The sequence below is a fragment of the Patagioenas fasciata genome, chromosome 2, assembly GCF_037038585.1.
Source record: "Patagioenas fasciata isolate bPatFas1 chromosome 2, bPatFas1.hap1, whole genome shotgun sequence".
In the NCBI taxonomy this organism is placed as follows: Eukaryota; Metazoa; Chordata; class Aves; order Columbiformes; family Columbidae; genus Patagioenas; species Patagioenas fasciata.
In genome coordinates, this window is record NC_092521.1 from 129,155,348 (window position 1) to 129,171,865 (window position 16,518).

At 44.6% G+C, this 16,518-nt stretch overlaps 1 protein-coding gene across 4 annotated transcripts in view; it reads right to left on the reverse strand.

Annotated features, from left to right (window-relative positions):
- LOC136098030 (ubiquitin-conjugating enzyme E2 E2) overlaps positions 1 to 2,127 on the reverse strand; it is a 208,639-nt gene extending 206,512 nt beyond the window's left edge. The window contains exon 1 of one of the 4 annotated variants that reach the window (XM_071804955.1): positions 1,855 to 2,127. The gene's annotated coding sequence lies outside the window, so the exon portion shown is untranslated. Of the gene's footprint in view, positions 1 to 1,814 lie in introns of all 4 variants that reach the window. The other 3 variants (XM_065831054.2, XM_065831053.2, XM_065831051.2) reach the window with 3 other exon arrangements.
- Between the last annotated feature and the right edge of the window lie 14,391 nt (positions 2,128 to 16,518).

Sequence of the window (16,518 nt, forward strand, 5' to 3'; positions counted from 1 at the left end):
ATGCCCGGTATCGTGGTAAAAGTATGTTTTAAACGGCCTAAAGTCAGACACTTCAAACACGATTAAAGACAAACAAACACATGAATAAATAAAGAATGAGGAAAAAGAAATCAACTGAGGGGATGGCATTGTTATGAAAACATTTCACTGCCAGGAACACAGACAAACACAAGATACTCCTTGAATGTGGACAGCTATGCGTGTTTTCAACTGTCACATGGAGCAAGAGGAAAGACACGCGATGTCCAGGTCCCCGGCTGCCAGGCTATTCTACATTCAGACAAGGGTTGCTAACCTCCCTGCTGTTGTGCTGAGAAAAATGAGCAGAGGGGGCAGAGGAAGGAGTGAAAGTGGACTTTAAAGTCTCTCCCTTCACGTCAGATGATTCAGCAGAGACACAGATTACAAGTGTAACTACAACTATCAGTTCTTGGTGAAGTGCCCAAAAGATACTGCTTCTGTCATATATATCCACGTGCACTTTCATATGCCTCCTCAAAAGGAAAGAAACAAACAAACAAAAAAACCCAAACAATGTACAACAACAAAAAACCAACCACCACCACCCCTGAAAAAAAAAAAAAAACCAAAACAAGACAAAACAAAAACAAAAAGCAGCAGTTGGGAAAGAGAGATCCTGGCAACGTCCAGATGGGTCCCAAGGGCGGCACAGTTAGTGATGATGTCTTTCTAAAGCGGTCTTAATTTCCTATAAGCCAAGATAAATTGAACATTTCTGCAGGATCCACGAAGAGCAGCAACAGCAGCAGTCGCCTTACTTCATCTTCATTAGAAACCGTAAAGGGCAAAGCGACCAAAACATGACAGAAGGGGACGCAGGAGCCCGGTTTCTGGCCGGGCAGGGTCCACCTCTGAGACGGACACCCGGAGGGACGCCCTGGGCTCCCACGGCCCCACCGCCGCGGGTGGGCACACACGCCATTTACCCGTCGGGGAGACCCAGAGTGTACCACCGGGGCGGAGGACGGGGGACCGGGGATCCCCAAACGCCACACGCACCCCCCCGGCCGGGCAGGGTGAGAAGTAGGAGACAGCCGGGGAGAGCAGGAGGAGGAGACTGCGAGAGGAAGACGCCGGGGGCACAGGAGGGAAGGGTGGAAGGCGGGCTAGGGGGGGCTCCCCGGGGAGCTCCCTGGGAGGGGAGGGGTAGTGCCCCTCCCAAGGGGCTCCGGCCCGGGGTGCCCACCGTTGCGGAGGGCGGGGGATGTGGGGATAGTGCACTCCGGGAGGCGCGGTCAAGGATGGGGGGAGCAGGGGGTACCCCGGCGCTGGAGCGACCCAAAGACGTAGCGAGTGCCGCGGGGACTACGCGATGGGCGCGGAGTGGGGCCGGGGGTGGGCAGGGAGGGGCAGCGGAGGTGGGGGCTGCTCCCGCCCGCAGCGGGGCAAGCAGGACAAATGGACACGGAAGAGTTGCTGAAGGGGTGCGGGGATGCTGAGGAGCAATGGAGGCTGGAGCGATGGCCGGAGGATGGATGGAGCCAGGGGGAGGGGGGAACGGTGGCAGAGATGCTGAGGTGGCGAGGGGCGACGAGGGGCGGACGGGACTGTTGCTAAGAAAGGGCACGGCCGAAGATGACAAGGGGGGGTGGGAGAGAAGGGGGTACCAGTCAGCGCCGGGGGGGATGCGGAGGGGGGAGGGGAGATGAAAGATAAAGATAGAGACCGAGGGTCGCAGTTAAACGGGTGGGGGGGGGCTGCCGTGAGGGAGCGATGGCGAGGGACGGGGGGGGGTGGGAGCCTGGCGGGGGGAGGGGAGGCAGCCGGAGACCTCAGCCGGGGCAGAGGTGTACCTCGAGAGGGACGGGGCGGGCGGAGGGGAACAGCTGCTACCTGCAGGCGAGCGCAGGTCCCTCTGTGTCTCTCGCTGGTGCCGGGTACAGGTTGCGGGACAATCCGACGCGGTCGCCCCGACTCCGGCCGGGCGCGGGGCTTGGAAGGGGCTGCAGCCGCTCACTGAGTCATGAGCCCGCTCCTCCGCGCTCCTCGCCCTCTTCACCGCCCCTCTTTTCCCCCACACTCTCCCGAGCGGCAGCGGCGGCCGCTGCTGCTGCTTCTCCCACCGCCGCCGCTCCTGCCCCCGCCGCCCGAAGAGAAGTGAAGCTGCTGCTGCCGCGCGCGCGTCCCCGCCGCCACCGCCTCCGCGCGCGCGCGCGCCCCCGCCCGCCCGGCCAGCGCCGCGCGCGCCCCCGCCAGCCAATTAGCCCAGGCGCTCGCGGGCCGCCGAGGGAGGGGCGGGAGGGCGCGCGCGCGCGCTTTCGGCGAGGGGGCGGGAGGGGAAAGTGACAGGCGGGGGGAGGGGGGCGGGGATGGGGCGCGGGCGCGCGCCCGAAGGTGCCATTGGAGGCCGCGCGCCGCCGGTATGGGGCGGGAGGAGGGGGAAGAACCGACGGCGGGAGCGCGCGTTAAAGGGAAGCACCGGGGGGGGCGGGGCCAGCGGGGCCGAGTAGGAAGGAGGCGAGAGGGGATGGAGGAGTGCGGAGCCCCAGCCGGGCGTCGGGGCTCCGCAGGGGGATGGAGGTTGGGGCACCCGGCCCTCCTGTTCTCCGCAGCCAGCTCACCCCGGCCCCACGCCGCCGCCTGTGTCCGGCGAAAGTCCCGGGGGCGGGCGGGAGCGGGGTGCGGGGCGCGGGGCGCGGCCGGGACAGGGCAGGGGGCGGCGGGGGCCGGTATCAACTTTCTTTGCTCTTCTGGTCTTTTTCTGCTTCTTTGTTCCCGCTGCCGGTCGCCCCCTTCCTTCCCCCCCCCTCCCCCCCACCTCTCCCGCCCGGTCCCGCTGCCCGCACCTCCCCGTGGCCTTTGTCTCCGCGAAGCCACCGCACGGAGCAGCCAGGGACACGCCGGATGCCCCTCGGGGAGCGAAGGCCCCGGGCAGCTGCGATCGGACGTGTTACCTGGCACAAGGAGGTGCGGGGGGCCACCGGCGCCTTCCCCAGCGCGGAGAGAGGGCCCAGGCCGGTGACTTTACGGTCACACTTTTGTGTTTGTATCGTGGTGGTTTCGACCACAAGGCTACTGCGTCTCGTTAGCACAGCTTGACGGCACAAACAGCCCCCGGGCCACTAACAACGTGGGATGACGTAGGTCATCCCAGTTGGAGATGGGTGCAATAGCGTGATTGCAGTCAGGTAAATTAATTAAATTAATCTCGCCTCCCACGCAAGGAGGCATTACCTCTACGGCAAGCAGCGCAATAAGGAACGGGAGAGGCCAAGACAGAGCCACACTTAAATGTTGCATGTTTAGTATGAATAACATTAACCTGTAACAAAACAAACCTCCGACAGAACTGGCTGTCAGGTAACCGGCTGTGTGGGCCTGAGATACATCTGTCCCTGTGCTGACCCTGCCGCTTTAATCTTTACATAACATGCAGTTTATGCTTGGCTACTTAAGTAAACTTTTATCACCTCAAACCTTTCTTCACCTAACAGGGAAATATACCAGCCAAGGGTAAAGGGGTAATGACAAGTCAAAATATTTTCCACCCTTTAACAGCTATAGGGAATTAAAAAGTAAAATGTGTTCCCGCTGTTCATGTACAAGGAAAAGTTTCTCCCTGCTTGAGCTGTGAAGCATTGTACTTCTTCTGACTCATGGTTATGGTGTAGGTGGAGCACATGCTACCAGACATACAGAAATTGAGAACTTGAAGCACTGCTGAGATATTTAAGGATTAGAAACAGTATTGGCACCTGCCCTCACATTATATCCAGACAACAGAAGTGATTTTTGCAGATTCCCTGTAAATAAAAGTAATCTTTGTTGAGTAATTGTTTTGAAATAACTTGGTTTATTGTCTCTTCCTATTCATTTGTTGAATAATCCCAGTAGACATTTTTGCTTAAACTTAAAAGTACTGCAGTCAGCTAGTTCTTCCTATTTCCTGTGCATTTACAATATATTTTCCTGCTTGTGATGAACTCATGGAGAGAAGCTCCTCATGTCATTTGGGTGGGTGTTCTACCATGCATTGACTTCTCACAAAGACAAATAACTAAGTAATTAATAGAATATGATGTGTAAACATTCTTTAAAGAATGCACATCTCCAACAAGTAATGCTTCCCATCACACTGCAAGGTTGCTGGCTGCATTGCATGCTCCTGACATCACAGTCCCCTTTTCTAAAATCGCTGAAATCACGCCTTCTCCTTTCAGTCACTCCAAAACAGATCTCCCAAAAACCACCCAGTGATGAAATTCACTTCTAATTGAGTCTTCTACCATATTTCCTTAATGTTGCTTTAATTGCTTAAAGGTACCTTAAAGGAGGCATAAATTTGCCTGTGTGAATACCTGATCTGTTGAAACTGTTCAGCCTGTGTCAGGACTTCAGTGACAATCAAATGTGCTTCATAATAGTTGTCCTTTTCTGCTGAGATTCACAGGAAGCACAGAGAGAGAAACTCAGAGAATAGCCTAATTCAGACAGGGGTAGGATGAGGCCGTACCAGAATCTGCGTCATAAATTCACGGTGCCAAAAGAGCCAAGAGAGTACTGAAGTGCTCTAGCACCAAGTGAAGGGTTTGAGTCATCGAGAGTCAGGCCCTGATCTTTCTTTTGGTGTTTAACCTCTGGCGCAAAGCCCAAAATGTTAGGGCTTTAATTAAGGACAACTAAACTAGCGAGAAGGTTTGTGCTGCCTTATGAATAGAACATGCACACTGAGGTGTGCCCTGTGATTTTAAAAGTGGAGGTTTTGAATCAGCTCTACCTATCCAGTGTAAAGACAGTAGGGCAGGGTAGTCAAGTGCTCCCAGTTTTATCCTTTTGACCTTTCAAAATAAGATGTTTGGCCCTCAAATGTTAAAGGTCGCATAATATTGTGTTTTCAAAATCCTTTGGAACATTTTTGTAAGTTTGGATCATATAGGGTGAAAGCCTGATCCATTTGAACTGAGCAGCAATACTCCAGTGCTGGATTTCACCCATGCTGGAGTGCTAAGGCGCACATATTACACTTTTTTTTTTCCCCCATGCTTATTTTTATGTGTTTTCTAAAAGCTGACACTATTTACAATACCGGATGCATCCAAAACAGCCCAGAGTTTGGCTCACCTGGCACAGACAGTCGCACTTGAAGACTGTTATAGTTGAGGCCACTTCCGTTAAGGCCTCTTGATTTAGATAGTCTGTTATAAGGACAGATATGTCAATCAAAACCCTTGAGGATGGAGAAACCTGAGCCAAGTTTCCATTTAAGAGCATTTAATTTAAAAAAAGTATTGGATCAATTTAGATTTTTAAACTTATTTAGACTGGCATCTCATTTATGGCAAGTTATATTTCTGTTCAATTAAAAACAGGAAAATTGAGGTATAATAATTGATAATACATATCAAAATAAGAAATAAGAAAATGCAACTCTGAGGTTTCTTTTGCATTTCTATTTATGAATTATTCTTCATTCCCATCTAAAAGGGCACATTTTAATATTGCTCTTTATGTTTTTAAATTATCATCGTCATCAAGTTATAACTGATAAAAAGGGATTGGTTTTCTGAGGTGGAGAAAAGATGAAGGATTATCTAACTGTGATACAGCTGAAAGCATAACAATATCTCTCATGTGATAGCATATCTCACTTTCAAAACTTTAATATTTTACATCAAAAAGTGAGATGGAAATATTTGGTTGTTCATGGTGTGCTCTGTTGTTCTACCAGTCTCTTTCAGCCAAATCCTAATGAACCAGATCATTTCAGCCATCTGAGCCATTGTCAGCAGAGGATTGGAGGAATGGGGACAGAGATGCCTTTATTCTTTCTTTACCTGATTCCACTTCTCAGCTCCGCAGGAGTTATCCCAGCCTTTGTCGCTCCCCCCATTTCTTCCCTGCCGAGTCTTGGGCCCCATGGGGCTGTTTGGAGAGTGGCGAGGAGGCAGCTCTCAGCAGCAGGCCCAGTCTTTCCCAATCTTGTCCTCCATCCTGAGCTGAGGCGGGGAAGAGAACAGCATGAGTCTCTGCTGTAGCTTTATGCTGTGACCAGGAATCCTCTCCCATAGCTGGCTTTCGTTGTACTGCTGTGATGGCACAAAGCCGTAAGAATAGTCCAGAGCATCTGGTCTGTTCTCTATTCTTTTTTCCTCTCTGGTAATTCTTTTTCTTCCATTTGTAGATACTGTAGATAGTTTATTCTTACACTGCATTTTTCTTTTTCTTTCTTTCTTTCTTTCTTTCTCTTTCTTTCTTTCTTTCTTTCTTTCTTTCTTTCTTTCTTTCTTTCTTTCTTTTCGTTCTTTCGTTCTTTCTCTTTCTTTCGTTCTTTCTCTCTTTCTCTCTTTCTCTCTTTCTCTCTTTCTCTCTCTCTCTTTCTCTACAGTTTTGCTTTGCTTTTGTTGCCACTTGGATGAATCCCACTCTGTATGTTGGCAAATGTAAACTGAAATTCACAGGTACCCTGATGCCTGAAGCACCAGCTGTGTCTGAAGACACAGCATGTGAGGGATTCAGAGATCAGGATGTTAATTTTGTTTTCCAGCATGTAAAATCAAGAGGAATATTACGGAAGATATCTACAGCAGAAATTTCATTAGAGTTTTCAGCTAATTGTGTATGTCTTCATCCCTTAGAAAAATTACATCCTATATCAAGTCAAACATGATTGAATTCTGAACACCAGGTAATCTTATTATTCAAATAGTGCCTTGACAGAAATCTGTTTAAAGTATTTTCATGGCATTCTCAAGTAAAATGATTGTGTGGGCACAGAGATAAGTTACAACTAGCCTGACTGCTTTATTTGCTCTACAATGCTGGAAACCCCCAAATCACTTGAATTTATTCACCCCACTTTTTTCCAGCCATTAAATATGAAAAGAGTAGTATGTTGTGAGGCTAACAACTTTTAAGATCTCTTTTGCTCTACTCCAACTTTAAAAAAAAACCCAAGAATTTCTAGCTTCTCCTCCTCCCCTTTGCTCAGAAGCAGAACAGCTCCCACTATCATTCAGCTGGAACCAGAAGAAACAACTGGGACAATAACCATGTGGCATCAGAGATCCTCATGGCTCTCAGCCGCTTCGCTGTCCAAGATTGTAAAGAATAAAGATAAAACATATTAGGGATGGGTGGGAGGGAGGTAATAACTTGCTTCCGTGTCCTTAATGAAAGCCTGGCTTTTTCTTTAAGACAGGGAATAAATCACTGCTTAGTGTCGGGAATAGAAGTTTGTTTCTATGTGCAGGTTTAGAGCCAAAGTTAAGATAATTGCACAGGATAATTCTCTGATAGTTTCTAGACAGAAATCATTAACAACTGAATGCTAGACTAAGCCACTGCTTTAAAAATCTCATCTAGTATGTACTAAAGGGAAAAATCTTTATTTCCAGAGCTGTTGTAATTCAGTGACCTGTAACTGGAAGAATTCCCTGCATTGCCTGTCTTAATTCATCACCATACGTGGGAGGGAATGTTGAAAAGTAAAGACAGGTTAGAAAAGAAAACTGGGATTTTTTAGGTGTTATTTCCACACACTCTTCAGCACCTCCACATTCCTATTGTTTTCTGTTGGTTTCATAACGTCTTATTTCACAGAATCAGAGCCTGTTTTTCTGATTGAAGATGGGTAAATTCTGAGGATCTCTTGTGGTTCTGTAGGGAAAGTTACATCTTTAGACAGAAAGAGAAGCCGTGGGCACTCATATTCCCTTTTAATAAAGTTAAGGTTCTAGAAAATGTGGGCTAATGTCCTCTATGGTTAATGCATGATTAATGCATGCTTAAGGAGGAGGCTAGTGCATCCACCACAGCAAAACAAACCCCATACAGAAGGCTTGTTCAGTCCTTTCAATATGAATGACCAAATACATTTCAGGAACCCAAGGGACCACAATCAGTCTGAAGTAAATTGTCTGCCTTCTACAGAGTGGAAATCACCTGCATGTTCTCTGCAGGGGATTCCCCCAGTGAAATGGAAGTCCCCTGCAGCAATAAGTCAGACCAGTCAAGTTTTGCACTTCTTTCCTGAAGATCCTGGCCAGAGAGCCTGATCTCAGTTATACTTGGAAGCTATAAAGGGGAATGTTTGCAGTATGATAAAACTAAATTATCCCTTCTGCCCTTCTGCTTTATGGAACCTTATACCCAACAAGTGCCAATACAGCAGCTGCCAGTGGCTAAATCCAAGGACAAACAGAGAAAGAAAAAAAAAAATGAACGTCTTTTATCTCATCCTTGGTGGTAACTGTTACAGGGAATAAATGACGACTTTTTCCTGTAGGTCTAGGCAGAGCCTGAAAAATTAATGTCTGCTCTTCCCTGAGCTCCTTCTGCAGGACCTCAGGGAGCAGAAACAGAACAGCCAGTGCTCATCTTCCTCACCTACCCAAAATGAAGCAGGCAGGCAGTGGAAGCAGCAACTTCAGGGAAGGGACACACCCTCTTAATCGCGTTGGAGTGGTTCCTGAGGCTGCAAAATCATGGAGAGGAAGTGGGGAGGACACAGGTGAGACACACACTTCATTTGAAAAAGCTTCAAGGCACAGCACAGGAATATGTATCTACTTCCTAAGTAAGCAGACTTTTTCCGTGATTATCCTTACCACAGTTCAGAGCCCTGAGCAGCGTTAAATGGGCTCTTGGACACCTTAATCTTACCATAATGAGTGTTTATGGAATTTTGCTTAACCTCATAACTTTCAGAGCCTACCCAGCTGTTTTATTTATTTATTTATTACTGTGTTTTAATCCAAGCAGACCCTTATTTTGACCAGCTTTGCATCTTACATAGCCATTTCTACCTCCGCAAAGTGGAAGCTTTTTGCATTTTACAGTTAATTTGTAAAAGTGGAAAGTAATTAGAGAATCCAGCACACATTTTCTCTTTGAAATATTTCTTTCTCTTGATTTCCCATGTTCCACAGATTCTTCAAAATGGAATCCATTTCATAGCGGAGGAGTAGGTCCGCAAATGCAATCTGGTATCCCTGTTGCAATTTCTAACTATTGATGCTGTGTGGGCTACTGAGGTTTGCAGTTGTCAGGGAGGCCATACATTTCAAGTGAAATATGTTAGCAGAGCTAGATACTTAGACAGTGGAGGTCCACAAATATTTGGGTGAGTAGTGAGCCACCTAACCTGGTCATTAGGAAGTGGCAAGGAGACAGAAGACACCGGCACAGTTTCTTCCACAACTATAAGTACCTATCTCTTGTTAGGGCTGCTAGTTACAGGGTTTCTCCATCGATTTCCATTGCCTGTTCAGTCTTTTGGTGATGGAGACGTCACCGATAATGTGGGAAATGGAAATTTAATTCTGTCTGCTGACTGAAAGGACAAAACCACACAGTTTCTAGCTCCCGAAAGTGTGTTCTAACCACTACAGCATTTTGGTGCTTGGCGTTTTGTTCTTTCTTGCTGCATCTCTTCTCTCCAAAAAATACCTACGTCTATACTGGGTTGGAACTGCAAACGTGAGAGGCCTAACAAACAGTCTAAAAGTCATTCTCTATCTTTTGATCTTTCACTCTTTTAATATTTGATGATCCCATTCAAAATGGAAAAGCATTAGCAAGAGAGATTAAGAAGTCCCCTGTCCCCTCCTGACGCCATTGCTTGTTTTTGAGGCAGCAACCTGAGATAATGTGTCCCTTCAAGGGAACAGGTGGTTTGTGCCCACGTCTCTGACATCCTTGGTGAAGGTCGAACTGCTTCACGTTTCGATGAAGTGATTCTGCCTGTGCTTTGGTGAAGGAGGAAGTGCTTGCTCTGCCAGGCCAGCATCTACAGGGGAGACACCAAGATCATCAGCTTGTGAGATGTCGTTGTCAGGATCACAAATAGGTGTTGAACTGCTTGGTGCCATCAAGACTTCAGGTTTCTGCTTGTGAGATCAAAGACATGACTAACTTTAAAACAGAGAACACCACAGTCCACCATTACCTGGGAAAATCCATTAAAGTAGCAAAGTGTATGTTACAGATTCAAACACACTGTGTGCTGACACAGGTTTTCAAGAATCCAGTTCAGACTGAGCAGGACTTCCAGAAAGGACATTGCCAGTGAATGGATGTCAGTGAAGACATCCTTGTTCAAAAGCTCTCGCAGTTCTGTGTTCTGCCTTGCCCCAGGGATGGGAACAGGCCAGATCCCTGGGTCTGCAGCTGGGGAGCTGGAGACTGTCCCTGCTCTGGCATGGCTGGAGAAGGGGCTGAGAGTCTTGGGGGGCTGACATGGGGCCCTGAGCCCTGGACACAGTGGGGGAAATGCCAGGAGAAGCTGGACAGGGAGAGTTGGGCTGATGAGGCTCCCCAGGGCCCTGATACTATGTCAGTGGAAACCGCTTTTGACAGCCATACGTTTTTGCTAAAGAGCATTTTATTACAACCTTGGACACAAAAGGAATATAATTCTGAATATCACTGTTTCTAAATTTCTTAACTTTAGATTTCATGTAGTTATGTATAAAGAAATTCTGTTTTTCAGACAAGGATAACTGTTATCTTGGGGGAAAAAAAAATAAGGTGCTGTTTGGGAAAAGCAGAAATCAGTCACTCCCAGGAATGCCCACTAATTCAGCTAGATGATAATTATATTCCACAGTCAGCCAGCCAGGGTTTATTATTCCTTTGAGACAATGGAAGATATAATTTGCTTTTGGAAGAATTTCAACGATAGCTTTTCACTCCTGCACGCCGGCAGCTTGGATTGCACAGCGTTACCGGACCAGAGCTCCCGGTTGCGGGGGGACACCAGCTAAATGGTTTGATACACTACATCTCCTGTGAGGTGAAATGCCATGGAAGCTGTGAGCTCCACAGCTGCTTCGGCATCTGCTCACAGAGCCCACAGATCTGAAACAATGGACCAGAAATTGGCTGGCAATTTATACATAATGGTCTGGCTGTTACTGGTAATTAAAAATCCATTTGTGAGAGCCTAGAAGGTAAGGGAGGCCTGTGAAACATAGACAGGTTTCTTCTCACCTGGGTGGACTAGGAAAGGCCTAGAAACAGAGGTACATCTTTTTTTGTGTGTGTGTGGACCTATTTCAAACTCCTTTGAAACCAATGGAAACATTCCCATTGACATTAATGGACTTTGGATCAAATCCTAATAGCCACTATAAAACCTTTTTATTGATGCCATACATTATTTGCCATGTATGTATTTTAATAAAGTGGTCCTGAATGTACCATAGGGAATGTACTTCTTAGAATGGATGTCTTTTTTTAAACTCTAACAAGGGTAAGCCCTCTGACAGGATAATTTGGTTGTACTTTATTTCTGAATAAAAAGCACTGTGTAATTTTGTAGGGAAAATAAAGAACTGTTCAAAAGTCCATGGGTTTCTTTAGGGAGAACCTCACATAGGCATTTTCTTTATTCCGGCTCATGAGAGTTCATTCCTCAGCTATGGCTGTGGTCTGAAACTCAAAATGCAAACCAAAACTGACTAAGAAGCATCAAAGCTTGGGTGATTTCATTTCATGTACTTTACATAGTTTGGTCACCAAAACAGATCTATAGGCAAGTTTGCTCAAAACAGTATCTAGATTAATGCAAAAGTTCATGAATGTTGTAGTAAGACTTTTTCTAAAAATGGGCTAAGTTTTAAACTTACACTGAAACTCTAAACCAGCCTATTTTCATGTGATTTCAAATTTTATTATGAGTGTCTGGAAGGAAGAGTTTTATTTTTCTGGTGAAACTTAGGATATGAAGTGAAGAGAGCTAAGATGACTTGTGTAACTCCACAAACCGAGAAAATTTTCCTCAGTTTCCCTTTCACAAAATATACATAATGGTCACATGGATGTCAAAAAACTCAGACCCCCTGATATTTGTATATATTTATAAGTCCTTCAGGTCAAGATGCAAAACATTAATACAACTCTTGAAAGCATCAGTGCACACTACAAGAGCTTTCATTTTCCACAGCATAGCTGTAAAAGTGAATTATGATACCATTTTTCACTCCAGGAATAGAAGGAATCATACATCCGAGATCTCAGACTGCAGCTGTATTCTTGGTAGCAACAGTAATGTACAGTGTTAAAAATTATATAGGAAGACAGAGATTCTAAGTAAGCTACAAATGATTATTATCACAGTTTCAGAATAAGCTGTAAGTTTGTTTGATTGGGTTTTTTGTGGCCTTCTCCACAGAGAACTCCCAACAAACATATTGGCACACAGCTAATGTCAGATTAAAATTCAGCAGCTGAAGCAATTAATGCCCCCAACCCTGCCGTTTTCCAGTGACATCTGCCCTGTGACAGCGGTGGCAGGATGGCTCGTGAATCAGCTCCTGAACCTTACAGTTTAGCATAAACCAAAATCAATGTTGGTTTACCTTAATAGGCCTGGCTGTAAGCTGTGGTGGTTTCGAGCTGATTCATGAGCTATTCAGCTCCACCCTGTTAGGAGGTGGCGACCTCTGGGAGAAGTCTGGTAACCTCTGTAAGGATTCTTGGAAGAAGAGCAGCCAACACTTCAACCCCTTCAGTTTAGTTGGCAACTGTTTACTGCAAGCCGTAGATCTCTAGCTATCATATTATTTTAGGTGGGATGAAGATCAGGATCTGTGTTCCCCACTGCTCGTAGCAAAGATTTATTGCTGCATACTGCAATGTGTTATCCCAGTGGGTCTCAGTTTACATCAGCATCTAGCCTTGAATCTCAGGGACAAAGATAGAATTAATCAACAACCAACCAACTGTACTATTTAATGATGGGAAAAAAAATATTATGGAAAATATATATTTCAAAACAATAATTAGTCAACAAATATGTTTTGCTTGTCAGCTTTCTCCTGCGTAAGTGCCTGGCAGGTCCCAGGTACACGTCTGTCACCTTTGTCCAGCGTGGATACCTCAGTGTTTCAGACGAAGCTTATTTCTGTTTTCTTTTTATTCCCAGTCTTTCATATCAATCCATTAGTTTTTGACATCTCTCTGTGTCCAAACCTCACTTCTGCCACAATTTATGTTCTAGAGCCGCATACTGTTGTAGAGCTTCATGGTACCAAGAGCACCCTGGGAGGGCACACGGCCCAGTAAAACCTTCCTCTTCTTTTGCTCACAGTCTCTTTTATATTTTCCAGGTACACAAAGCACCAGGTAGCCTGCTGTCTGCTTCTGAGGACACCCAACATAGTTACCCCAGTAGCAAAGCTGCAGCTCTGTTTCACTCCCCTCTGCTTCCTTGCAATGCTTCGCACTTCATCATTTGAAGACAGGGATTGCTTTCGTATCTGGCCTTCTGCAGGCAATGTGACTTGCAGCAACTCTGTATAATGCCTGCTTTCCACATGACGTCACTTTAAAAGGTTGTGAGCCAAGGCAAAATGTGTCTTTGCACGAATAAACTATTTTATCCCTTTTATCCTTTCAGTGAAGAGATGATAATGTATTATAAATTTGAGTTGTCTGTCAGCTTATGGCCTTATTCATTTATTTATTTAGTAGCAAACAGATTTTGGCATCTGGAATAAAGTTCTCTTTCATTAACTACCTTGAGAAAACCGATGGAGCTGAGTATTTTAAGCTTTAAAAGCACACAAAACTAAAACAAACAGACAAAAAGGTCCCTATAGGAAGTGGAGAAGAGTTGTACTCAGGAGAAAAAAACTGTGGTGAGTAACAAGAGCATCTCATAGTCTAATTCTGTTTGAGTAAGGCTCCCATCATCTTTTCACACATTTCTGTACCTTTATTTTTGCTTTTATTTCACCTTTTTTGTCACTTACTTTTACCTTCTACTTTTTGCCTGTTTTTCTTTGAATAAGGATTTTGTACCTGAACTACTTGTTGTTTCTCTCCCTCCGTTTTTCCCTTTTTTTTTCCAGACACTATTGTTCCCTGTTGTCTCTTTGCACACATTCTTTTTCTTGACTTTGTCCCTGGATAATCTTCCCTCCCCCAATCCAATCTGTTATGCATTTTTTCCTTCCAGATGTGCAAGTGTGTGTCTTAGTCCCTCACTTCACAAACTGTGACTCAAAGACTGTTGCTTGATGACAAATTGGGAGGCTGTTAATCAGAGAGAACCATTCTCTTCCAGATATTGAGTATCTAAACTACCTTCAAAGATAAAGCACATCAGATACCTGTCTAGGATTATTTTCTGCATAACTGTAGATGCTATAACATCGTGAGGGTATAGGTCTATGCAGTTGTGAGTAAGAGCAGATATTTATGCTCCCTGCATGAACTCTGCTAAGATACCACCCACACCAAAAGTCAGAGTTGCTAAAATTCTAAGGCAGTGGTTGAAATTGCAGCCCTCTCCATATTGGAGCATGTAATAATCTAGTGATATAAGGACTCTAGCCTCTCAAAATAGGTGGTCTTACCTTTTAGTCTGAAGACCTCATGTTGGCCTTAGTTCGTACTTTTAATTTATCTGAAAACCTATAGATGGGATTCTAACATACAGTAGTACCAGTCCTGTTAATGACTGATTTCAGAAGTGGATTAGCAGCAGCTCTCAAAGATATTAGAGGTACTGTAAGGGTGAGAGATTAAAATACTAATAGTCTTGTCAGAAGAGGATCTCTTGTAGCTAATTATACAATTTACATACAGAACAAAACCATTTTGTTTGTTTAAACACAGAACACCAACCATATTTCAAGACTTAGTGTTTTGGAATATTCTTTCATTAATTTTCAGCAAGATTCATAGAGTAAGCTTAGGTCAAAAGGAGAATTGTTTGAACAAACTATCCCCAAGTATCTTCTTGCTAATTGATTCATCACATCTCCAACACACTTTCATGTTGGATTCTTTCTGTTCTGTAAAAGAAATATTTTTAGATTTAGAAATGAGGTATATAAACAAAGGGCACATAATGAATTTCAACCTGAAATAGACCAGTTTTGGAAATGTGATATTAACCACACTTGATTCAGCTGGGTAGTATGCTGTTCCTTGGGGAATACTTCAAAGAATGATGCAGAGCAGTAGTGACTGGGAGGATACAGATAATTCACACAGCCTGCATGCTTTCACACCCTTGTCTCAGATCAGCAATCCCAGATGGTGATCACCCAGAAGAGTCACAATCTTTTTATAGTCAATACTCTGCAGTCACAAAGTGATTTAACACATAAACTCAGTAAACTCAGATGGGATTGACATTACCTTCGGTAGGCTGAGCACTCTTCTACATCCGCTTACTGCAGGAAATCAGCATGATCACTCAGGGACAGTTCATACCTCTGTAATTAACAGTAGTACAAAATGGGTACAAGAACATATCCTTGAACACTGTTGCTGAAGGGATCTGGGCCTGGGAAAGTATACACATCTTGACATCAGTAAAGCTAGCAGAACATAACAATCAATTACACCAATGTAAATCCAGAATAATTTAGCTGACTCCGTGAGATAAATGTGATCATAGTTAGCACCTGGATAGTACTCTCAGTAAAGAAAATGGCAGAGTGATTTTGGTATGTCCTCCACCAGAGTAAAGCACTCAGCTTTGCTTCCAATGGGCATAATTTACCAATTTTTATTTCTTCGTGTAGGTTAAGCCTTAGCTTTTTTGCATCTTTCTTATCTCAAGTCTTCTGAGAATGCATTAAGACAGCAAAAATGGCCGCAAACTAGCGTCCAGCCTGACTGCATTGTGAGGTCTGTTGTGGCAGTGGTAAGAGTAGAAAGGGTATGAAAAAGAATAAGAAGGTAGTATTTCTTATTCTTTACCACTTCTGTGCAAACAAACAGTTCAACAACTTTTTACTTTTAGCTGCTACCCAGCTCAACCTAGCCACTGTGGATTGGGTCATCTATATTACTGTGCAATGCGATTACAAATTATCTTCTATTATAGTAGAAAATAGGTTTGTCCATGTCTTATAGTGGGTAATGTTTGCCTGGCTCTGGTGATCCTAGTTGCGTAGAGACTCTGTTTCCAAGCTAAACCACTCCTTGACAGAAGTCATCATTCAGAGCACCATGATAATATGAATCTGTTCCTCCCGGTTGTGGAACCATTGTGGCTCCCTCTTCCTCAAACATCTTTAAACTGCCCTTCACTGTGCTTTACCTCCACTGAGAGGTCTCTGAAGCACAGTAATTCCTGATAATGGAATGCACATGTTAAACAGTCTATTAATTAAAACAAATCTCTTTATCAAATAAGACTATTGCTAAAGTACCAGGTTTTCCATGTGAAAACAGCGGAATTCCTCCACCACTCTCTGGTCCTTCTAGAATGCCTCTCCATCCCATATCCTGCCATTTAAAAACAGTTCTACAGTACAAATACATTTTCTTTAATAACTTGCAACCTTTTTATAAACTGGTTCCATTTTAAATTCTATTTTAATGACTTTTTCACAGCAAAGAGAATATATTAAATCATGTCATTCGTATTCATGACAGCAGCCATCATTGCATCCAGACAATGCTGAGAAAATTTTGTGAGACAGAAATAGGAAAATCAATTATAATGAAACTTTTATTTACTTAATTCTTCTTGATGGATTGTAAAATGTCTGGACATACATCATACATGTATAAGCTATTCTGGAATTATTTAAT